Source organism: Hemitrygon akajei, chromosome 7 (genome assembly GCF_048418815.1).
Source record: "Hemitrygon akajei chromosome 7, sHemAka1.3, whole genome shotgun sequence".
NCBI classification, from domain to species: Eukaryota; Metazoa; Chordata; class Chondrichthyes; order Myliobatiformes; family Dasyatidae; genus Hemitrygon; species Hemitrygon akajei.
Genome location: NC_133130.1, coordinates 9,419,386 through 9,443,995, shown reverse-complemented (window position 1 = coordinate 9,443,995; position 24,610 = coordinate 9,419,386). Strand labels below are relative to the sequence as shown.

General features: G+C 42.7%; 2 long non-coding RNA genes across 2 annotated transcripts; both read right to left on the bottom strand.

Annotated features, from left to right (window-relative positions):
• Positions 1 to 307: 307 nt before the first annotated feature.
• On the bottom strand, positions 308 to 17,792 carry LOC140730211 (uncharacterized). The gene is made up of 3 exons (XR_012099534.1): positions 17,748 to 17,792; positions 15,884 to 16,037; positions 308 to 663 (listed from the first exon to the last, which is right to left on the bottom strand). It is a non-coding gene; the product is annotated as an uncharacterized lncRNA (long non-coding RNA).
• A 1,101-nt stretch (positions 17,793 to 18,893) lies between these two features.
• On the bottom strand, positions 18,894 to 24,462 carry LOC140730210 (uncharacterized). The gene is made up of 2 exons (XR_012099533.1): positions 24,057 to 24,462; positions 18,894 to 19,545 (listed from the first exon to the last, which is right to left on the bottom strand). It is a non-coding gene; the product is annotated as an uncharacterized lncRNA (long non-coding RNA).
• Positions 24,463 to 24,610: the final 148 nt, after the last annotated feature.

Here is a 24,610-nt window from a genome sequence, read left to right as displayed (position 1 = left end):
GAGGGATAATAAGTCACCAGGATGGACTGGTGGAACAGACCTGATGGGCCAAATGGCCTTCTTCTGCTTCAATGTCTTATAGTCTTGTGATCTTATGGTACAGATCATTCATGGGCCTGGTGAATGGGGGTAGGATTGGAGGGGCCAAGTGCTCTGCACTACTTGTGCTGTCATGTTTCACACCAAGGTCATGAACTAACAGAGGTAAGCAGACACTGCTAAGACTGTGTTCTTTTGCAAAGAATAACTTTATTTTTCAGTTTACCAATTGCTCAATTAATACATTGATGGCAGGTCCCATCTTTTACACCCAGCTAGCTTTTTCACTCAGCTCCATCACTGGTGCTAAGGGTTGACTTCCTGGCTATCCTTGATAATTAAGTTCCGATCAAGGAGGCTGGTCTCTATGCTTTCCAGGAACTGGGTGCCTTGTCAAGGTTATATCCCTGCCCACTGCGCTTCCAATGCCTGGTCTGTTTGAACATCTTGCCGAAAATAGTTTTCATATTAATCGTCTTTGTCAATTACATTGTTCACGGATCCTCCCTCCCCCGTTTTTTTCTTCTGCTTCCGTTTTCCATGTGGTTTTCCCTGGCGGAAATGTTCCATCTTATATTGCCTTTTTTAATTGGGGTTAGCTGCTTTGCAGCCATCGATACATACCTGCAGACAAATGAAAACAAAGATCACTTTCAACACTGTAGTGCCCATTGCATTTCCAGCAAACTTTTAGGAAGAAAACTTGATATTGGACAAAGGAGTCATCTAGAGAGCAATCCCAGCAGAAAGTAGGGAGTGGGGTGGAGGGAGGAACTAAAAGTGTGCTTGTGATGATGGTGGAAATGACAAAGAATGAAGTTCTGGATATGGTTGTATGGGGTGTTTGGTATGGACAAGAGGAACCTGTTATGATGCAGTGAGGGCACAGTTTAAGTGAGAGGTGTATTGGAATTGGTTGACACATATACGTAGATACAGTGAAAATCTTCTCTTGCAAACTGTTCATCTAGATCAGATCATTACGCAGTGTGATGAGGCACTGGGTGTTGACTGCATCCACTTCAGCAAGACATTTGCGAAGGTCCCGGATATGAGTTTGGTCAAAAAGCTTCAGTGACTCGGCATTCAGCATGAGGTAGTAAATTGGATTAGACATTGGTTTTGTGGGAGAAGCCAGAGACTGGTAGCAGATGGTTGCCTCTCTGAATGGAGGACAGTGGCTCGTGGTGTGCCGCAGGGATTGGTGCTGGGTCAAATGTTGTCTGTCATCTATATTGATGATCTGGATGATAATGTGGTCAACTGGATCAGCGCGTTTATGGATGAAGTAAAGATTGGGGTGCAGTGGACAGTGAGTTAAGTCTATCAACGCTTGCAGAGGGATCTGGATCAGCTGGAAAAATGGGCTGAAAATGTCAGGTGGAATTTAATGCAAACAAGTGCAAGGTGTTGCAGTTCAGTAGGACCAACCAGGGAAGGTCTTATACAGAGAAGAGAAGCGTACTGTGGAGTGTGGTAGAAGTGGGAATAGAGGTACATATTTCATTGAAAATAGTGTCAGAGGTAGATAGGGTCGGAAAGAAAGCTTTTGGCACATTGGCCTTCATAACTCAATGTACCGAGTACAGGAAATGGAATGTTATGTTCAACTTGTATAATCTTGTATAATGAACTCCTAATCTGGAGCATTGTAAGCAATTTTGGTTACCTACGTGCCTACAGGAAAGATGTAAGCAAGGTTGAAAGAGTACAGAGTAAATTTACAAGGATGTTGTCGCGCCTGGTGGACCTGAGATATAAGGAAAGATTAAATGGGTTAGGACAGCATTCTTCAGGATGTAGAAGATTTAAAGGAGATTTGATAGGAGTTTGCTACACTATGAGTGTTATAGATTGCGTATATACAAGTAGGTTTTTTTTTGTTTTTTTAAAACTTTTTTTTATTGTTTTCAAATTTACAGAATAAATGTGTATGAGAAAAAAAAATGTGTTACCCAGCCCCCCTCCCCTTAACCCCTCCCCCCTAACAGTTTTTTGTACTGAGGTTGTGTGGTGCTACAACCAGAGGTCATGGGTTAAGCTTGAAAAGGTGAGACATTTAAGAAGCATATGAGGTGAAATTTCTTTGCTCAGAGGGTTGTAAGAGTGTGGAAAGAAGCTACCAGCACAAGTGATGCATGCAAGCTCAATGTCAACCATTTGCAAAGTTTGGTTAGGTACATGGATGGAAGGGGTATGGAGGGCTATGGTCCCAGTGCAAGTAGGCAAATGGTTTTGGAATGGACTAGATGGGCGCATATATGTCAAACTCAAGGCCCGTGGGCCAAATTCGGCCCGCGGTGGAATTATCTTTGGCCTGTGAGATAATATCTAATTACTATTAAAGCTGGCCCCAGTAATCGAAGCGCCTATGGCGTATGATATGGCTAATGCTGAGTTTATTCAGGTACCAGGTTTTCAGGGTTTTTAGTGTTTATTCGGCAGTCTTCTTCATAAGAAATGGAATTTGTAAAGTGAAACACTTTGTAGATATAGCAGAGACTGAGACACATGAGAGCAGGCTGAAAAAACGGAGGCAACGAAAGCTGCGTTTGCACGCGTCCGACTGATCCGGCCCGCATGAAGCTGCATTTTGCTCAATCTGGCCCGTGACCTAAAATGATTTTGACACCCCTGGGCTAAAGGGCCTGCTTCTGTGCTGTACTTATCTATGACTCGGTGAGTCTCACACAGAATAGAGTATAAAAGCTATAGAGGCAATACTGTACAGGTAAGAGATAAAATGCACGACCATTGCGAAGTAGTTTGCAAGGTCAAGTGTTCATCTTATTGTACAAGAGATCTGTTCAAGAATCTGAAAGCAATGGGATAGAAGCTGTCCTTGAGCCTGCTGGGATGTGCTTTCAGGATTTTGTATCTTCTGTCCAGAGTGGGTAGGATCTTTGATGATGCTGTTTGTTTTACTGAGGCAGTGAGATGTGTAGACAGAGTCCATGGAGGGGAGGCTCAATATTCTCAGTGACTTGGTTTCCTCAGCCACCTGTGGCAAGTAAGTCCACACATTCACCACACTCTTGCTAAAGAAATTTCTCCTCATCTCTGTTCTAAATAGATGTCCCTCTATTCTGAGTGTGCCTCTGGGCCGAGAACACCCCCCCCCCCCACACACACACTATAGGAAACATCCTCTCCACATCCACTCTATCAAGGCCTTTAGGCCTCAGGAGGGATAAAACAGACTGGGGCGAGTGCAGTAATGATTCAACGACTGTCCTTATGGTCTGGTATGATGCGTCTTCTTCTGGTGTCACAGTATGGACTAGATGGGCTGAATGGTCTGTTTCCGTGCTGTAGTGTTCTTTGGCTCTCTGCTTATCACCTTTTTGGGGCTGTACTGCAAGCCCCAATGACCAACAGAAATTAGAGCAGGGAGATTGCAAGAAGTATTGGCTTTTGATGGTGGAGCTTTTAACTTTCCTAACCGAGTCTGGGATTGCCATAGTGCTCAAGGCTTAGTTTGGGTAGACTTTGTTCAACAATGTTTCCTCGGCCAATATATCGTGGCCTTTTACTGGACAGAAGGTAAGTTTGACCTTCTCCTCGGAAATAGGTCAGGACAAGTGGGTGAGGATCAGGCTGATGATCACTGACATTTGTTGTTTTGCTGCAAACATACAGTGCAATACACATAAAAATAGACTAAGTTACAATAATAGATACAAAATAAATCAATAATGTCAAGAAGAGCCATTTAGTGAGGTAGTGTTCACGGGATCTTGGACCATTCAGAAATCTGATGGCGGAGATGAAGAAGCTGTTCCTAAACTGTTGAGAGTGTGTGTTTTTTATTTATTTAGAGAAACAACACAGAATGGTCCTTCTGGCCATTTGACCACACCACCCAGAAACCGCAACAATCCCAATTTAACCCTATCCTACTGACGGTACAACTATTACACTGACCAACTAACCTACCACTACGTCTTTGGACTGTGGGAGGAAATAAGAGGACCTTGAGAGAACCCAGCATTTCAGGGGGAAGATGTACAGAGACTCGGCTCCCTGCATTCCTACTTCCTCTCATAGGCCCTTTCAGCTCATGAAACACAGCAATCCGTTTCCCATCTATTTAACCCTAGCTGAATAATAGTACAATTTATAATAATCAACTAACATTCTAACCAGTACATCTTTGGAATGTGTGACGAAACCAGAGCACCTGGAGGAAATCATAACTGTCATTGGAAGAACCTACAAACTCCTTATGGAATGGTACAGTAATTGAACTCTGAGCTCCAGAACACCCCAAAATGAAATAACGTCATGCTAACGACTATGCTACTATTGTGCCTTGAATTGGGATGATGCTCTTGGGCTTTGCGGAAAAAGAGGTAACCTTAACAAATGGAATCCTTGCAAGGTTCACTGCGTGGACTCTTTTTTTCTTTTACATAGCAGTCTTCTCCCCAATAAACTTTCACACCCTGACTAATGAAGAACTTATCAACTTCCACCTCAAATACATACAACAACTTTGCTTCCTCAGCTGCCCGTGACAATGAATTCCACAGATTCACCACTCTCTGGCAAAACAAGTTCCTTCTAATCTTGTAATATTGTATGGAACTGTTCCAGTCCGTGTACCTGTCCAAATGTCCTTGTATTTGAACTAATATCTCATTAAACCCTTGTGTCCAAATGTCCTTGTGTTTGATGTAATATCTCACTAAAACCATTCCTGTCCATGTGCCTGTCCAAATGTCCTTGTGTTTGACCTAATATCTCACTAAACTAATGTTGAAATACAATGTTGGAAAGCATATAGTCATGCACTTTGGTGGAAGAAATATACAGGCAGACTATTATATAGATGGGTGGAGCATTCAAAATGCAGAGATGTAAAGGGACTTGGGAGTCCTTGTGTAAAATACCTGAAATGTTAACCTCCAGGTTGAGTCAGTTGTGAAGAAGGCAAATGCAATATTGACATTCATTTCTAGAGGTATAGAACATAAGAGCACGGACGTGATGTTGAGGCTCTATAAGGCACTTGTGAGACCACACTTGGAGTATTGTGTGCAGTTTTGGGCTCCTTATTTTAGAAAGCATATAATGACATTGGAGAGGGTTCAGAGAAGATTCACGGGAATGATTCTAGTAATGAAAGGGTTCCCGTATGAGGAACATCTGGCAGCTTTTGAGCTGTATTTCCTGGAGTTCAGGAGAATGAGGGGGGATCTAATGGAAAATTCTGAACATTCAAAGGCCTGAACAGATTAGATAAAGCAGTTATTTCACATGGTAGGTGACTCCAGGACAGGAGAGCATGACCTCAAGATTGAAAGACGTCCTTTTAGAACTGAGATGCGGAGAAGTTACTTCATTCAGAAGGTGGTAAATCTGTAGAATTTGTTGCCATGAGCGGCTGTGGAGGCCAGGTCATTGGATATATTTAAGGCAGAGATAGAGAGGTTCTTGATTAGCCAGGGCATCAAAAGGTATGGGGTGTGGGGAGTGGGGATGACTGGAAGAATTAGATCAGCCCGATTGAATGGCAGAGAGGCCTCAATGGGCAGAATGGCCAGCTTCTGCTCCTATATCTCATGGTCTTATGGTGTAAACAGTTCCCATCCGTGTAGCTGTCCAAATGTCCTTCTGTTTGACCTAATACCTCGCTAAATGGTTCCCATCAAATGTCAGAGTGTTGGAACTAGTATCAATATTCTTACACATAAAGTGTGAAAGAGAGATGAGAGTGGATATTGGACCACTGGAAAACAATGCTGGAGAGGTAGTAATGGGGAACAATGTAATAGAGGACGAACTGAATAAATATTTTGCATCAGTCTTCACGGTGTAAGACACTAACAGTATGGTAGAAATTCCAGATATTGGGGGCATGGAATGTGTGAAGTTACTATAACTATAACTATAGTGAAGGTTCTTGGGAAACTGAAAGGAACTGATAGATGGATAGTATAGCAAGTAGTCACACCAAGGCTTCGGGAGACAGATAAGTGGGTAACAGTCTGGGGAGGGAAGGGCAAGACTCAGATACTTGAGAGTAACCCTGTGGCTGTCCAGCCTGAACAATGATTAATTCTGTTTGAGTACTGTTGGTGGGTGGGGGGGGGTGGCCTACCTGGGGGAAGCAACATTGGCCACGCGTCTGGCACAGAGTTTGGCCCTGTGACTCAGAAGGGTAGGGAAAGGAAGAGGATGGCAGCAGTGATAGGGGACTCTATAGTTAGGGAGTCAGACAGACGATTCTGTGGAAACAAGAAAGAAACTAGGATGGTAGTTTGCCTCCCAGGTGCCAGGATCCGGTATATTTCAGATTGCGTCTACGATATCCTGCAGTGGGAAGGAGAACAGACAGTGGTTGTGGTATATATTGGTACCAATGACATAGGTAGGAAAAGGGAGGAGATCCTGAAAACAGACCACAGGGAGTTAGGAATAAAGTTGAGAAGCAGGACCACAAAGGTAGTAATCTCAGGATTACTGCCTGTGCCACATGACAGTGAGTATAGGAGTAGAATAAGGTGGAGGATAAATGCATGGCTGAGGGATTGGAGCAGGGGGCAGAGATTCAGATTTCTGAATCATTGGGACCTCTTTTGGGGCAGGCGTGACCTGTACAAAAAGGACGGGTTGTACTTGAATCCCGGGGGACCAATATTGTGATGGAGAAGTTTGCAAAGGCTGTTGGGGAGGGTTTAAACTGGAATTGCTGGGAGGTGGGAACTGAATAGAAGAAATGCAGGAAGAGGCGGTTGGCTCACAAATAGAGAAAACTTGTAGAAAGTGCAAGAGGGAAGATAGGCAGGTGATGGAGAAGGGACGTATTCAGTCCGATGGTTTGAGATGTGTCTATTTCACTGCAAGGAGTATTATGAACAAAGCGGATGAGCTTAGAGCATGGATTAGTAACTGGAGCTATGATGTTGTGGCCATTACAGAGACTTGGATGGTGCAGGGGCAGGAATGGCTACTTCAAGTGCTAGGCTTTATATGTTTCAGAAAGGATAGGGAGGGAGGCAAAAGAGGTGGGGGCATGGCACTGTTGATCCGAGATAGTGTCATGGCTACACAAAAGATATGTCATTGAGGGGTTGTCTACTGAGTCTCTGTGGGTGGAGATTGGGAACAGGAAGACTCAATAACTCTACTGGGTGTTTTTCATAGACCACCCAATAGTAACAGGGACATCGAGGAGCAGATAGGGAGACAGATTCTGGAAAGGTGTAATAACAGGGTTGGTATGATGGGAGATTTTAATTTCCCAGATATTGATTGGCATCTCCCCAGAGCAAGGTGCTTAGATGGCGTGGAGTTTGGTAGGTATGTTCAGGAAGGTTTCTTGACACAATATGTAGATAAGCCTACAAGAGGAGAGGCTGTACTTGATTTGGTATTGGGAAATGAATCTGGTCAGGTGTCAGATCTCTCAGTGGGAGAACATTTTAGAGATAGTGATCACATTCTATCTCCTTTACTATAGCATTGGAGAGGGGTAGGACCAGACAAGTTAGGAGAGAGTTTAAGTGGAGTAAGGGGAAATATGAGGCTACCAGGCAGGAACTTGGAACATAAATTGGAAACAGATGTTGTCAGGGAAATATACGGCAGAAATGTTGCAAACGTTCAGGGGACATTTGCATGGAGTTCTACATAGCTACATTCCAAAGAGACAGGATGGTATGGAACCGTGGTGTACAAGGGCTATTGTAAATCTAGTCAATAAGAAAAGAAAAGCTTATGAAAGGTACAAAAACTAGGTTATGATAGAGATTTTGAAGATTATAAGGCTAGCAAGAAGGAGATTAAGAATGAAATTAGGAGATCCAGAAGCAGTCATGAGAAGGCCTTGGCGGACAGGATTAAGGAAAACTTCAAGGCATTCTACAAGTATGTGAATAGCAAGAGGAAAAGACATGAGAGAATAGGACCAATCAAGTGTGACAGTGGAAAAGTGTGTATGGAACCAGAGGAGACAGCAGAGGTACTTAATGAATACTTCGCTTCAGTATTCACTACGGAAAAGGAACTTGGTGATTGTAGGGATGATTTACAGTGGACTGAAAAGCTTGAGATTATAGATATTAAGAAAAAGGATGTGCTGGAGGTTTTGGAAAGCATCAAGTTGGACAAGTCACTGGGACAGGATGAGATGTACCCCAGGCTACTGTGGGAGATGAGGGAGAAGATTGCTGAACCTCTGTTGATGATCTTTGCATCATCAATGGGAATGGGAGAATTTCCAGAGGATTGGAGGGTTGCGGATGTTGTTCCCTTATTTAAGAAATAGAGTAGGGAGAGCCCTGGAAATTATAGATCAGTGAGTCTTACTTCAGTGATTGGTAAGTTGATGGAGAAGATCCTGAGAGGCAGGATTTATGAAAATTTGGAGAGGCATAATATGATTAGGAATTGTCAGCATGGCTTTTTCAAAGGCAAGTTGTGCCTTATGAACCTCACTGAAATTTTTGAGGATGTGACTAAACACATTGATGAGGGTAGAGCAGTAAAGGTAGTGTATATAGATTTCAGCAAGGCATTTGATAAGGTACCCCATGCAAGGCTTATTGAGAATGTAAGGAGGCATGGGATCCAAGAGGACATTGCTTTGTGGATACAGAACTGGCTTGCCCACAGCAGCCGAAGATTGGATGCAGACAGGTCATATTCTGCATGGAGGTCTGTGACCAGTGGTGTGCCTCAGAGATCTGTTCTGGGACCCCTACTCTTTGTGATTTTAACAAATGACCGGGATGAGGAAGTGGAGGGATGGGTTAGAAAGTTTGCTGATGACACAAAGGTTGGGGGTCTCATCGATTGTGCGGAGGGCTGTCAGAGGTTATAGCGGGACATTGATATGATGCAAAACTGGGCTGAGAAGTGGCAGATGGAGTTCAACCCAGATGTGTGAGGTGGTTCATTTTGGTAGGTCAAAGATGATGGCAGAATATAGCGTTAATGGTAAGACACTTGGCAGTGTGGAGGATCAGAGGGATCTTGTGGTCTGAGTCCATAGGACACTCAAAACTGCTATGGAGTTTTGTGGTTAAGAAGGCATACAGTGCATTGGCCTTCATCAAACATGCGATTGAGTTTAAGAGCCGAGAGGTAATGTCATAGCTATATAGGACCCTGGTCAGTCTCCACTTGGAGTACTGTGCTCAATTCTGGTCGCCTCACTACAGGAAGGATGTGGAAACCATAGAAAGGGTGCTGAGGAGATTTACAAGTATGTTGCCTGGATTGGGAAGCATGCTTTATGAGAATAGGTTGAGTGAACTCGGCCTTTTTTCCTTGTGCGGCGGAGGATGAGAGGTGACCTGACAGTGGTGATGACGAGAGGCATTGATCATGTGGAAAGTCAGAGTCTTTCTCAACGGGCTGAAATGGCTAGAATGAGAGGGAACAGCTTTAAGGTGCTTGTAGGTAGGTACAGAGGAGATGTCAGGGGTAAGTTTTTTTATGCAGAGGGTGGTGTGTGCATTGAATAGGCTGTCAGCAAGAGACTCCTGGATTGGTACATGGAGCTTAGAAAAATAGAGGGCTCTGGGTAACCGTAGATAATTTCTATAGTAAAAAGACGTTTGGCATGCCTTTGTGGGCTGTAGGCTTTCTATGTTTCTATGTCTGAAGATGGATAAGTCACCTGGACCAGAAGGTGTACAACCTAAGGTTCTGAAAGAGTTGGTGGAAGAGATCATGGAGGCATGTGTAATGATCTTTCAACAATCGCTAGTTTCTGGGATGGTTCTGGAAGATTGGAAAATTCCAAATTGTTACACCATTCTTCAAAATGGTAGAGGCAGAAGAAAGATAACTATAGGCCAGTTAGTCTGATCTCAGTGGTTGCGAAGATGATGGAGTCAATTATTAAGGATGCGTTCTCAGCATACTTGGAGGCACATGATAAATTAGGCCATTGTCGACATGGTTTCCTCTAGGGAAAAACATTGCCTGACAAATTTGGTGGAATTCTTTGAAGAACAAACAAGACAAAGGAGAACTGGTTGATGATGTGTCCTTGGATTTTCAGAAGGCATTTGACCAGGTGACAAATATGAGGCTGATTTTCAAGTTACGAGCCTATTATATTACAGGGAAGATTCTTGCATGGATATAGCAGTGGCTGATTGGCAGCAGGCAAAGAGTGGGACTAAAGGGAGCAAACATGAGGAAATCTGCAGATGCTGGAAATTCAAGCAACACACACAAAATGCTGGTGGAACGCAGCAGGCCAGGCAGCATCTATAGGAAGAAGTACAGTCGACGTTTCGGGCTGAGACCAGTTGCTTGGATGTGTCAGTAGCACAAAAAAATCTGTGGAGAAACTCAGCAGGCCAGGCAGAATCTATGTCCCTGCATCTGAAACCGGTTAAAGTGGGCAGTACAGTAGTACAGCGCTTTACATGATGGCGATCACCAATTACACTTCAATTCCCAACTCCGCCGGGAAGGAGCTTCAACATTCTGCCCGTGGCCGTGTGGGTGTTCCGGTTTCCTCCCACATTCCGAAAATGCACGGATTAGGGTTAATTTGTTGTGGGCATGCTATGGTGCTAGACGGGCTTAGACAGAGTGGACTTGGAGAGGATGTCTCTTAGAACAGAGATGAGGAGGAATTTCTTTAGACAGAAGGTGGTGAATTCATTGCCATAGTAGCTATGGAGTCCAGGTCATTGGGTATATGTAAAGTGGAACTTGAAAGCTTCTGGATTAGTCAGGGTTATGTAGAGCAGGCAGAAGAATGGGGCTGGTGGGGCTAATAAAAGGCCGCACTGGGAGCACCGGACGCAGTATATCACACCAGCTGACTCACAGGTGAAGTGTCACTTCCAGGTGAGGTGACCCGACGCAGACTGGGAGACCGTTATGCTGAACGCCTACACTCTGTCCGCCAGAGAAAGTCGGATCTCCCAGTGGCCACACACTTTAATTCCATGTCCCATTCCCATTCTGATATGTCTATCCATGGCCTCCTGTACTGTCAAGATGAAGCCACACTCGGGCTGGAGGAACAACACCTTATATTCTGTCTAGGTAGCCTCCAAGCTGATGGCAAGAACATTGATTTTTCTAACTTCCGTTAATCCCCCCTCCCCTTCATACCGCATCCCTTATTTATCTATCTATCTATCTATCTATCTATCTGTTTATTTATTTATTTATTTCCCATCCCTCCCCCTTTTTTCATTTTCTCTCTCTGTCCCTCTCACAATCACACCTTGCCTGCTCTCCATCTCCCTTTGGTGCTCTACTCCCCTTTCTTTCTCCCTAGACCTCCCATCCCATAATCCTTTCCCTTCGCCAGCTGTGTATCCCTTTTGTCAATCAACTTTCCAGTTCTTAGCTTCACCCCTCTCCCTCTGATCTTCTATCATTTCAGATCTTCCCCGTCCCATCCCACTTTCAAATCTCTTACTATCTTTTCTTTCAGTTAGTCCTGACGAAGGGTTTTGGCCCTAAACGTCGACTGTACTTCTTCCTATAGATGCTGCCTGGCCTGTTGCATTCCACAAGCATTTTGGGAATAAGGGGACTGCAACAGATTTGGAGAATGGGCAGAGAAATGGCAGATGGAATACAATGTCGGGAAGTGTTCGGGCTTGCACTTTGGTCGAAGTAATGGAAGGGTTCTGACCGAGGGTGTCGGCCCGAAACGTCGACAGTGCTTCTCTCTATAGATGCTGCCTGGCCTGCTGTGTTCCACCAGCATTTTGTGTGTGTTGCTTGAATTTCCAGCATCTGCAGATTTCCTCGTGTTTGCTAGTAAAAGGGCTGACTGTTTTCTAAATGGAGAGGAAATGAAAAAACGGAGGTGCAAGGGGACTTGAAAATCAATGTGCAGGGATCCCCCAAAGGTCAATTTGCAGGTTGAGTTTGTGGTGAGGAAGGAAAATGCAATGTTAGCATTCATTTCAAGAGCACTAGAATATAAAAGCAAGGATGTAATGTTGAGATTTTAGAAAGCCTCACTTGGAGTATTGTGGGCAGTTTTGCACCCCTTATCTCAGAAAGAATATGCTGAGACTGGCGAGGGTTCAGAGGAAGTTTGTGAAAGTGATTCCAGGTTTGAATGGCTTGTCATATGAAGAGGTCTGATGGCTTTGGGCATGTATTCACTACAATTCAGAAGAATGAGCGGTGATCTCATTGAAATCTATTGAATGATGAATGGCCTTGATATTGTGGCTGTAGAGAGGATGCTTCCTTTGGCGGGAGAGCCTAAGACCAGAGTACACAGCCTCAGATTAGAGAGGCATGGTGCTGGAGCAGAGGTGAGGAAGAACCTCTTTAGCCAGAGAGTGGTTAATATGTGGAATTCTTTGCCATAGGCAGCTGTGGAGACCAAGTCTTTATATATATTTAAAGCAGAGGTTGATAGATTCTTGACTGGACAGGGCATGAATGGATACGGAGAGAAGGCTGGAGATGGGGCTTTGAGGAAAATTGGTTCAGCCATGATGAAATTGGTGGAGCAGACTCAATGAGCCAAATGGCCTATTTCTGCTCCTTTATTTGTGGTCATGAGGTCTAAACTGTTCCTGTTTCAACTATCCTTCTGTTTGATCTAATATTGTACTCAATGATTCCTGCCAATATATTTGTCCAAATGTCTTTGTGTTTGACCAAATATCCCAATAATTCATTCCTGCCATATACCTGTCAAACGATCCTTCTGTTTGATCTAATATTGTACTCAGTGATTCCTGCCAATATATCTGTCCAAATGTCTTTGTGCTTGACCTAATATCTAGCTAAACCACTGAAATGTTAAGAGAGTCATGGAACATTTTAACATGCTGGTCAATTGGGAAAATCAGAATGGCAATGTATCTCAAGAGAGTGAGTTTGTTGAATCCCCCGAGGTGGCTTTTTAAGGTGGTTTGTCATTGAGCATACTGCATTGCATGTTATGTAATGAAATGGAAGCAATTAGGGAGGTAGAGATCACAATATGATTGAGTTCAACTTGAAATTTGATAGGGAGAAATTAAAGTCTGATGTAGCAGTGTTTCAGTGGAGTAAGGGAAATTACAGTGGTATGAGAGAGGAGTTGGCCAAAGTAAATTGGAAGGAGCTGCTGGCAGGGATGTCAGCAGAGCAGCAATGGCCTGAGTTTCTGGGGAAAATAAGGAAGGTGTAGGATAGATGTATTCTAAAGACAAATAAATACTCTAATGACAAAATAGTACAACCGTGTCTGACAAGGGGCATTAAACCTAATGTAGAACTGAAAAAGAAGGCATACCATAAACCAAAAATTAGTGGGAAGACAGAGGATTTGGAAGCTTATAAAAACATACAGAAAGCAACTAAGAGACTCATTAGAAGGGACAAGCTGAAATATGAAAGCAAGCCAGTGAACAATATCAAGGTGGAAAGAAAAAGCTTTGGAGAATGGGCAAGAAAGTGGCCACCAAAATATAATGTTGGAAAATGCATGGTCATGGACTTTGGTAGTAGAAATAAATGTGCAGACTATTTTCTAAACGGGGAGAAAATCCAAACATCTGAGACGCAAAGAGTCTTGGGAGTCCTTGTACAGAGCAACATGAAGGTTAACTTGCAGGTTGAGTTGGTGGCAAGGAAGGCAAATGCAATGTTAGTATTCATTTCAAGAGGTGTAGAATACAAGAACAGGGATATGTTGCTGTGTCTATAAGTCCAATAAGGCATTTGTGAGGCCTCACCTTGAGTATTGTGAACAGTTTTGGGTTCCTCAACTAAGAAAAGTTGTGCTGACATTGGGTCGGATTCAGAGGAGTATCACAAGGATGATTGCGGGAATGAAAGGGTTATCATATGAGGAATGTTTGATGACTTTGGGTCTGCACTCGCTGGAATTCAGAAGGATGAGGGCAGGATCCCATTGAAACCTTTCAAATGTTGAAAGGCCAAAACCAGAGTAGATATGGAAAGGATATTTCCCATGATGAGAGAGTCCAGCACAAGAACGCACAGACTCAGAATAGAGGGGTGTCATTTAAAATAGAGATAGGGAGCAATTTCTTTAGTCAGAGGGTGGTAAATTTGTGGAATCTGCTACCACAGGCAGCTGTGGAGGCCAGGTTGTTGGGTGTATTTAAGGTTGAGATTGATTGGTTCTTTCAATCCATGAAGCCATGGAATCAACGGTTACAGAGAGAAGGCTGGGGAATAGGGTTGAGGAGCGATAAAGAAACGGATCAGCCATGATTGAATGGTGGAGCAGACTCGATGGGTCAAATGGCCTAATTCAATTCCTATGTCTCAATGTCATATTGTCTAAACCATTCCTGTTCATGTACCTGTCCAAATGTCCTTGTATTTGATCTAATATCTTACTAAACCGTTCCTGTTTGTGTACCTGTCCAATTATCATTGTTTGATATAATGTCCCACTAAACCATTCCTGCCATGTTCCTGTACAAATGTCAGTGTGTTTGACTGAATATTCTACTAAACCATTCTCGTCCAGATACCTGTCCACATGTTCCTTAAACCTACAGTTTTCCAACACAACCTATGAGGGAAAAAAACCCTTGCCTCCAATGTCCTCTTTAAAATCCTATCCTTCCCATCTTCAACCTATGTCCTCAAGTTATAGACTCATAGATTCCCCATCCTGGGAAAAAACTGACTGGGTCCAGCGGAGATTGACGAGAATGATTTTGGGAATAAAGTGGTTACTATGTGAGGAGTGTTTGATAGCATGTGAATCTAGGCTTGCTGGATTTCAGAAGAATGAGGAGCAGGAGGGGGGATGTCTCTTTGAAACCTTTCAAATATTGAACAGCCTAGATAGAGTGGATGTGAAGAGAAAGTTTCTAATATTGGCAGAGTCCAGGTCCAGAGGGCACAGTCTCAGAATACAAGGACATCTTTTCAGAACAGAGATCAGTGAGAATCTCTTTCGCTGGAGGGTACTGAATCTGTGGAAATTGTTCCATCAGGCAGCTATGGAGGCAAAGTCATGGTATTGGAAGTGGAGGCTGATAGTTTCTTGATTAGTCAGGACACCAAAGGGAGAAGGAGGGGAAATGAAGTTGAGAGCAACAATAAATCAGACATGATGGAATGGCAGAGCAGGCTTGATGGGCTGAATGGCCTAATCCTGCTCCTCTATCTTATGGACTTCCTATGCCTTTGGTAACATTATAAACCTCTATAAGGTTATCCCTCAGCCACCTTTGCTCAAGGCAACATGGTTTCTTCTGCACACACCCTAGCTAAATCCCAAGCTTCCAACACACAGGTCTGGTCTTACCAATGTCCTGTACATCTGTAAAATTATGTCCCAACCTTTGTATTGAGTGTCCAGTTCAATGAGGGTAATCCTGAGAGTAAATACCAACAACACAAGAGATTCTGAGATGCTGGGATCGCGAGCAAAACTCACAAAATGATGGAGCATCACAGCAGCTAGGCAGCATCTATGGGAATGAATAATCAGTCGATGTTTCAGGCTGTGACACTTCATGGGGACGTAAAAGGAACAGGGAAGAAATCAAACTAAGTAGGAGAATAAGCCAGAGGCTGATGGGGTGATGGGGAGGGTGGGTGAAGTGGGAAGCTGGGAGGTGATAAGTGGGAAAGGTGAAGGCTGAAGAAGACATCTGATATGAGAGGAGAGTGGACCATGGAGGAAAGTGAAGAAAGGGGGAAGATCCACAGGTGAGGGGTGCACTAAAATGAAGACAATTGGAAATGTAAAGTTCAGGAGAGAAGAAAAGACCTGGGGGAGACAAGGGTCTGCAGGAACTCAGTCAGTCAGGCAACATCTATGGGAGGGAATAAAGAGTCAATGTCTGGGACCAGGGGCACACCGTGTTCATTGTCTGCAATCGTGGCCAACAGAGGCTTTGGCTTCACTGCAACTTACCATCATCTCCTCAAATACGGACAGATCGGTGCATTTTTTTTCCATTACGCAATTCAGCAAATCACCAGACACAGCCCACAGAGTAAACAGAACAGGCAAGAGAACTCTCCATATCGACAGCCACATCATAAGCAGAAGACAGGATCAGCAGTGTCTACGAGGTTAAAAAATAAAGCATTCGTCATTAACCCCTCCGTTCCAGTGCCCTGTGACACAGACTGTATTCCCACTGACATTAAACCAGCACCCTTACACCATCCTTCAGTGACCCCTCTCTTCCAGCACTCTGTGTCTCTGATGGTATTCCGATTGATGATAATCCAGCACCCTCACAATGTCCATCAGTAACTTCTCTGCCCCAGTGTACTGTGTCACTGATTGACATTAACTGAGCTCCCTCACACTATCTGTCAGTGACTCCTGCTAACTAGCACCCTGTGTCACTTACTGTATCCCCACTGATGTTAATCCAGCTCCCTCAGTGAACCCCACTTCCAGTGCCATATCACAATGAATGTTAATCCAGCTCCCTCAGAGACCCCTCTCACTGACAGAGAGTGAGTAACAGAGAATATTACAGCCCACCTGTGGTAACAACATTTTAACCTACTCCAAGATCAATCTAACCCTGCCCTCCAACATCACCCGGTAATTTTCTATCATCCTGCTGCCCATCGCAGGGTCTCTTAGATCACCCGATTGTAACTGCCCCTACTACCACCCTTGGTGACACATTCCACACACCCACCACTCTTTGTGTAAAAAAAACCTCCGATACCCCTCCCCTATGCTTTCTGTGAATCACATTAAAATCATGCCTTCTTGGTTAAGTGATTTCTGCCCTGGAAAAATGGCTCTGGTTATTCACCCCATCTATACTGTTTATCATCTTGTACACTCCTCTCAAGTCACCTCTCACCCTCCTTCACTCCAGAGAGAAAAATCTCAACTTGATTAGCCTATCCTCATAAGACATGCTCTGTAATCCAGGCAGCACCCTTGTAAATCTCCTCTGCACACCCTCTAAAGCTTCCAAATCCTTCCTACAATGAGACGACTAAAGCTGAACACAATACCCCAAGTGTGACCTCACCAGGGTTTTATAGAGCTGCAACACCACCTTGAGTTTCTTGAACTCAAGCTACTGGCCAACACACCATATGCTTCCTTAACAACTCTTTTGATTCAGGCAGCAAATTTATAGACGTGGACAACAAGATCCCTCTGTTCATCCAACCTCCCAAAAATCCGGCCGTTAACCCTCCACCATCCAAAGTCAAACACTTCCTATTTTTCTGGGTTGAACTCCATCTGCCACTGTTCAGCCCAGCTCTGCAACCTATCAAAGTCCTGTTGTAACTTATGCCAAACATCTACTCTATCCACAACACACCAATCTTCATGTCATCTGTAAATGTTTTAACACAGTTTGCCACTTCTTCAGCCCCATCATTTATAAATATCAGAAAGAGCAGGAAAATCAGAACAGATCCCTGTGGAAAACGACCGGTCACCGACCTCCAGGCGAACACCACAAAAATATATGCAAGTTGGCGTTGCGATTCATATCGCCAATGTATGGCAGCTCAGAAAAGTGCTCACAATTCACAGTGAGAACATGAACTGATGGGACCTGGAAAGCAAGTCCACAGGCTGTGAAGTCAGTCCAGTACTGTGTGGTGGTGTATAGCACCAAACTGCGGCAGCTCACAATACTATCAGATATTCTACTAGATAATCTCCTTGTGAACTACCATCACTACAAATCACAGCCTGTACTTTCCCTTTGAGAAACATACTTTTGAACGGTCTAAACAAACTAGCAATTCAGCAACCTTCGCTCTCATGAATACAGATACCGCACCTTGGAGTAGACGACAGGAGACAGGTGAGAGAACGCGCTGGGTCCGTCTTTAAACCATCGGGATCCTGGACTGGCTTCAAAGTTCAAAGTTCGAAGTACAATTTATTAACAAAGTAAGTAAATCATACACAACCTTGATAATCATTTTCTTGTAGGCCCCCACAGGAAAACAAATACAGTGGCAAGCATTTGGTCCATATCGACAGACAAGGAAACTCATCAAACTCAACAACAGTTTTATTGTGATAAACATTAAAACAGACCGGGCACCATGACCCAGAGATAGAGCAGCTCCATCTCATAGACCAGGGAGGGAACCATCACACACCCTGGTCACATGTCATTTCCTTGCATTTTCAGAAGGTATCTGATAAGGTGCCACACGAGGCTGCATAACAAGATAAAATCCCGTGGCACCACAGGACAGATACTGCGGGGATAGAGGAAATGCTGACAGGCAGGAGGCAGTGCATGGGAATAAAAGGGGGCCTTATTCAGTAACTAGTGGTGCAGCTGGACATTGACAATTCAAAAAAATGAGCCAAAAAGTGGCAGATGGAATACGATATTGGGAAATGTATGGTAATTCATTTTGGTAAAAGGATCAATAGTGTGGACTATTATCTAAATGGGGAGAAAATTCAAACATCAGATGTGCAAAGGGACTTAGGAGTCCTCATTCAAGACGACCAGAAGGTTAATTCAAAGGTTGTGCTGTGGTAAAGAAGGCAAATGCAATGTTGGCATTTATTTCGAGGGGAATAGAATATAAAAGCAAGGAGATAGTGCTGAGACTTTATAAGACACTAGTCAGGCTGCACTTGGAGTATTGTCAACTGTTTTGGGGCTCATATCTCAGAACAGATGTGTTGTCATTGGAGAGAATCCAGTGGAGGTGCACAAGGATGATTCTGGGAATGAAGGGGTTAACATAGGAGGAGCAGTTGGCAGCTTTGGGCCTGTACTCACTGGAATTTAGAAGAAATGCGGGGTTATCAGATTGAAACCTGCTGAATCTTGAAAGAACTAGATAAAGTTAATGTGGAGAGGATGTTTCCTAGGTGGGGGTGTCCAGAAGTAGACGGCACAGTCTCAAAATTGAGAGGCAACTGTTCAGAACAGAAGCAGGGAGGATTTTTTTTTAGCCAGAGAGTAGTGAATCTGTGGAATGTTCTGCCACAGGCTGCAGTGGAGGCCAAGGCCAGTGGTACATTTAAAGTGAAAATTGATTATTTTCTAATTGGTCAGGGCATCAAATGTTATGGCGAGAAGGAAGATTTATGGGGTTGAGTGGCACTCAGGATCAACCATGATGGAATGGCAGAGTAGACTCGATGGATTGAATGGCCTAATTCAGCTCCGACGTCTTATGGTCTTACAATTACAGTTAGGGTGACCCACAAATACACAAGCCAATAACTGTTTAATTGAACTTAAAATGTTACAAATGAATGAACTTCCCACTGTAATCCCTCGACCACATTTTAACACAAAACAATAAACAATGCTGGTCATTAGAAATACAGGGCGGGCTGTTGACCACGCTCCCTCCCCCAGAGCATCACAATGCATAGAATTCATGAAAGTCCAGTGTGTAAAAGCAGACAGATCATGTCAATAATAAAATAATGAACAAATAATACATAGAACATGAACTACAGGGAACCCGAAAGTGAGACCGCAGTCCAGCACTGAGGTGAGTGAAGGCGGTTACGGCGCCGTTTTGCACACTGGACGTCAGTCAGTCTTTGTTCCGTTCTTTGTGGATATTATTGTATTTCTTTGTTTTCCTGTGGACCTGCAAAAATGAAAATGAATCTTAAGGTTGAATATGGTATAGAAACTTGGACAATGGATGCACTTTGAACTTTTGAACCCTCTGCCTTCTTTTCATCTGCGTTGCCAAGATCCCATAGATCTCGTGCCTCCCAGCTTTCTTATTGACCCTACTAAGGGAACCTTATCAAACGCTGTACTAGAAGCCTTATACAGTCCACCACAGCCACAGCTCTACCTTCATCAATGTGCTTTGTCACATCCTCAGAGAATTCATTCAGGCTCATGAGACATGAGCTGCCCCTCACAAAGCCATGCTGACTATCCCAAAGTCAGACTATGTTTTTCCAAGTGCTCATAAACCTTCTCATCACCTCGTTGTGCTCTATGTTCTAAAAGCTCAAGGGTGAACTGGCGGAGCATGAAGCTGTTCGGGATCTGGATGGACTAATTAACTTAGCTATCCGACTTGATAATTGGATGTCAGAACACCAGCGAGAGTGTTGCGGTAAATTCCCCAGATATGACCACTTCTAACTCTGATCTTCACCCACATTTTCTACTCATCTAAGTACCTCATTGCAAATGTCCATTGCAAACAATTGACCCCTGGAGAGAGGTGAGAGAGAGAGGGTATGTGAGTGAGGGACAGAGAGAGAGAGGGAGGGGGAGGGGGAGTGCAGGAGGGAGACGGGGAAGGACTGGGACTTTATGGCAGAGATGCTGGACACTTTTGACTTTTTTGTAGAAGTCAGGAAAATCCAAGGGCCATCTGCTAGAGGGCAAACTTTGTTCAAAAGTTACCTCTTAGTCCTTTGTAGCTGTCTCTGGTGAGAGACAGCTACAAAGTTACCTCCTAGTTCTATGACATCTGGGGTATATTTGCTCTCTTTATTGGCCAGGACCACAAGGAACCGGCCCCTCAGGTATTTTTTAGACTGCAGTTCCACCGGTAATTTTTTAGATCTGGGTGTGGTCTGACAAAGGTGAGTCTCAATTTCCAAGTTAGATCATCCTTTGCCAGTCACCACTCTTGAGGGTAGACCATTTGAGCCAGAAAATATGTGTCATGCTCGTGCTCCCTTTGCTTTTGGATAGGGAACCATTCTGAACTGCTTCGAGTTCACCTTGTCCTTTCCCCTGCGATCAGCGATGTGTGCTTTGCCCACTGCTCTACTTTCTCTACACCCATGAATGTGCAGCTAGACAGAGCTCAAATGCCATCCATAATTTTGCTGATGATATCACCATTGTAGGCAGAATCTCAGATGGTGACAAGAGGGCGTACAAGCTGGAGCTTGTATGCCCTCTGGAGTGGTGTCATAGCAACAACCTTGCACCCAATGTCAGTAAGACCAAAAAACGGAGTGTAGGCTTCAGAAAGGGTAGGATGAGAAAACACACACCAAAGAGGGATCTGAAGAGGAGAGAGAGATCAACTTCATGTTTCTGGGTGTCAATATCTCTGAGGACCTAACCTGGACCCAACATATTGATGCAGGTATAAAGAAGGTAAGACAGTGACTATATTTCATTGGGTGTCTGAGGAGATTTGGTGTATCAAATCGTTTCCAAAATCGTTTAATATTTTCAATAAACTAGGAATAGATTCCTCAGGATTCGAAATATAAACTAAGAGATCGTCAGCATAAAGGGCGAACTTATGAACAATCCCATTTATGAGAATTCCATGAATATCCTTAGCTTCACAAAGTGCAATAGCCAAGGGTTCCAGCACCAAATTAAATAACAAAGGACTTAATGGACATCCTTGTCTCGTACTCTGCGAAAGCCAAAGAAAAGGAGATCTGCAATTATTAGTAATAACAGTAGCAATCGGGCTTTTATGTATCATTCTGATCCACTTATTAAAATTAATACCAAAGCCAAATTTCTCTAAAACATTAAATAAGTGTTTCCATTCAACTCTGTCAAATTCCTTTTCAGCATCGAGAGAGACAACACATTGAGGAGACTTAGAAAAGGATGAAAATATAACACAACAGTCTCCAAACATTAGAGAAGGAATAACAGCCCTTTACAAGATCTGCCTGGTCTTGAAAGATAATTTTAGCTAGAATATTCTCCAGCTGATTAGCCATTGCTTTTGAAAAAAATTTAGCATCCCTATTTAATAGTGAAATAGATCTATCTGAAGCACAATCAGTAGGGTTGCTATTTTTTTAAAGAATTAAATAAATAGAAGCTTCATAAAATATGGGAGGTAACTCTCCTATCAAAAAAGAATCTTTAATAGACAGTAGGTGCAGGAGTAGGCCATTCAGCCCTTCTAGCCAGCACCGCCATTCACTGTGATCATGGCTGATCATACACAATCAGTACCCCATTCCTGCCCTCTCCCCATATCCCTTGACCCCGCTATCTATAAGAGCTTTAAGCATATCTTTAAGCATTTCCAACATATATGAAGAAAGCAGTTTTTCAAATTTTTTATAAAATCCTACAGAATAACCATCCAGTCCAGGAGCTTTACCAGATTGCATTGAAAAAACAGCTTTCTGAATTTTATTTTCAGTAATAGGAGCATCAAGAATTTGTTGATCTTCAACAGAGATTCAAGGAAAATCAATCTTTTGTAAAAAGGCATTCATTTTAGAAGAATCAACTGGAAACTGAGATTCATAAAGTTCAATATAAAAATCTTGAAAAATTTTATTATCTTCATAATTACTTGCTAAACTACCATCTCCCTTATGATTTTTTAAAATTTGTCTTTTAGCTCTAGCTGCTTTTAATTGAGATTCTAATAGCTTATTATTGTTATCTGCAAACACATAAAATAGACTATTCAATTTAACCAAATTTCTTTCAATAGGATAAGTTAATAATAATTTATGTTGTGACTCGAGTTCAACTCTTTGTTTGAATAAATCAATGTTAGGAAAGATTGCATAAATATTATCCAAGTCTTTAATTTGTTTGGAAATCTTATCTAACTCTATTTTTGTCTGTTTCTTAAGCTTAGCTAAATAGGAAATTATCTGACCGCACAAATATGCTTAAGTGTATCTCATATAATCAATTTCGACACATCTCCCATATTATTAAAAAGAAAATAATCTTTTATCTGAGTCTCAAATAAACTTGACAAAGTCCGAACTTCGTAATAAATTTTCTGGAAAACGCCAAGGCAAATTTGCAATAAAAACATCATTCAATTCAAAAGCTAAGCTTAAAGGCACATGATCTGAAAGAACTAGAGCATGTTTGTCTGTTGTTGTCTATTTTTGTCATGCTCTGGAACACCGTAATGGGAAAAAATTACAAAAGAGATAACTAAAATTATTCCTACAGTTAATCCTATAACTCAAAACTAACCCCAATCCTCCCACCACCCAGAAAAGCCCAAAATTCGGCAAAAAAAAAAGCCAAAATGCGTCCCCATAGAGTAAAAAAGAGAGAGAATTTGCAAGCTGCACATTTTATAATAGTGATTTTAAAAGCTTTCCTTAATTCCTCCCCCCAGTTACAAAAAAAAAATCCATACGGCCTTAAAATAGAAAAACCCTGCAGAGGAGAAAAAATGTTTTGCTAAATATAAAAAGCCAGACACTACAAAACAACACACCACCCTATCAAGTTATGTTAACTGGTTCTTCTGCCAACTTAGATGCCTTGCTTCTAACTAATATATATGCAATTTAAATATCAATTTACTTTGATGTCTTCCATTGCTTTACAGAGTATTATTGTTCTGGAACAATGGACACTGGTGAGGCTGAGTAATCATTAAAACATGGAATGGATTTGCAGCAGAAATGGCTAATACGAGGGGGCACAATATTATGGTGCTTAGAGGAAAGTATAGGGATCTCAGAGATGTTATTTTTTAGTCATAGACCAGTGGGTGCATGGAAAGATCTGCCATAGGTAGCCATAGAGGCAGACACAGTAAGGACATTTGAGAGACTCCTAGATAGGCTCATAATGAAAGATGAATGGAATTCTCTGCAGGACGGAAGCATTAGATTGATCATGGAGCAGATTCAGAGGAGAGCAGAACATCATGGGCCAAAGGGCCTGTACTGTGCAGTATTTCTCTACAACATCCGCTTCCCCATATCCGGCATAAAAGTTCAGAGAAAATAAGTGTTTATACTTAATCCTTAAAAACCAGCTGGAGAATGCAGAAACAATCTTCAAAAATTCCAAAACAATAAAATTACACAAAGAAAAAAATGCCTATGTAATCTCTAATGAAGAAAAATCAGCACCATTTTCCATTTAATTTACACGCCTGTTTTTAGAAAAAAAGCTATCTACTAAGCACTCCCGACTATATATATATATAAGAAAAAGTCGTTATGAACTATGAAAACTCTCACTTAATTAATGAAAAAAGGAGAATAAAAACAAATAATCGAACAACCTGTCTGATGTGTTAATTCACTCAGTAGACCAAACAGATTTCGGAAAAGCCATTCATCATTCACATCAAAAAGTTTACATCTTCTTTGAATGGTCGATTGATCAAAGGATATCTTAAGCAAATCAGAAATCTTCAAAACTTACCTTCTTTCCGAAATAACAATTATTCTGCAGACCTTGAACAATTCAAACCTCGGCTACAACCAAAATAGAGTTAACATAGTCCAGTGCCTCTTTGAGTCCAGAAAAACAGGTGGAGTCAAATCATTGGGAAATAATTTTAATCGGGCTAGATATTGAAGTGATGGGAATAATCCCTTTTCATATGCTATCTTCATGGTTGGAACAAATTTAGACCGCAGGTCCATAACTTCCCGTGAATATCCTTCATATAAACGAATGACATCTTTGGCTGGGGGCTCCACCAAGGAAGAACATGATGCACAACTGAGACAGGTGCTACATGTGACATGGAATGGGGTATGTTGAATAGCGGGTGAACAAGTAGTCTTTGGAGTACTGCAAGTCTGTGCCTTTGCTGTTGTTTTGCTCATGCTTGAGTGATCGGTGGTGGGTGCTGATGCTTTTTTTGCCAGTGGGGGAGGGGCTTGCTGCCAATTACGTGCAGGAGGGAGGGGAGCTGTGGGGACTTTGGGGTTCTAATGTTTAACTGTCATCCATGCTTTGTGGGCACTCCT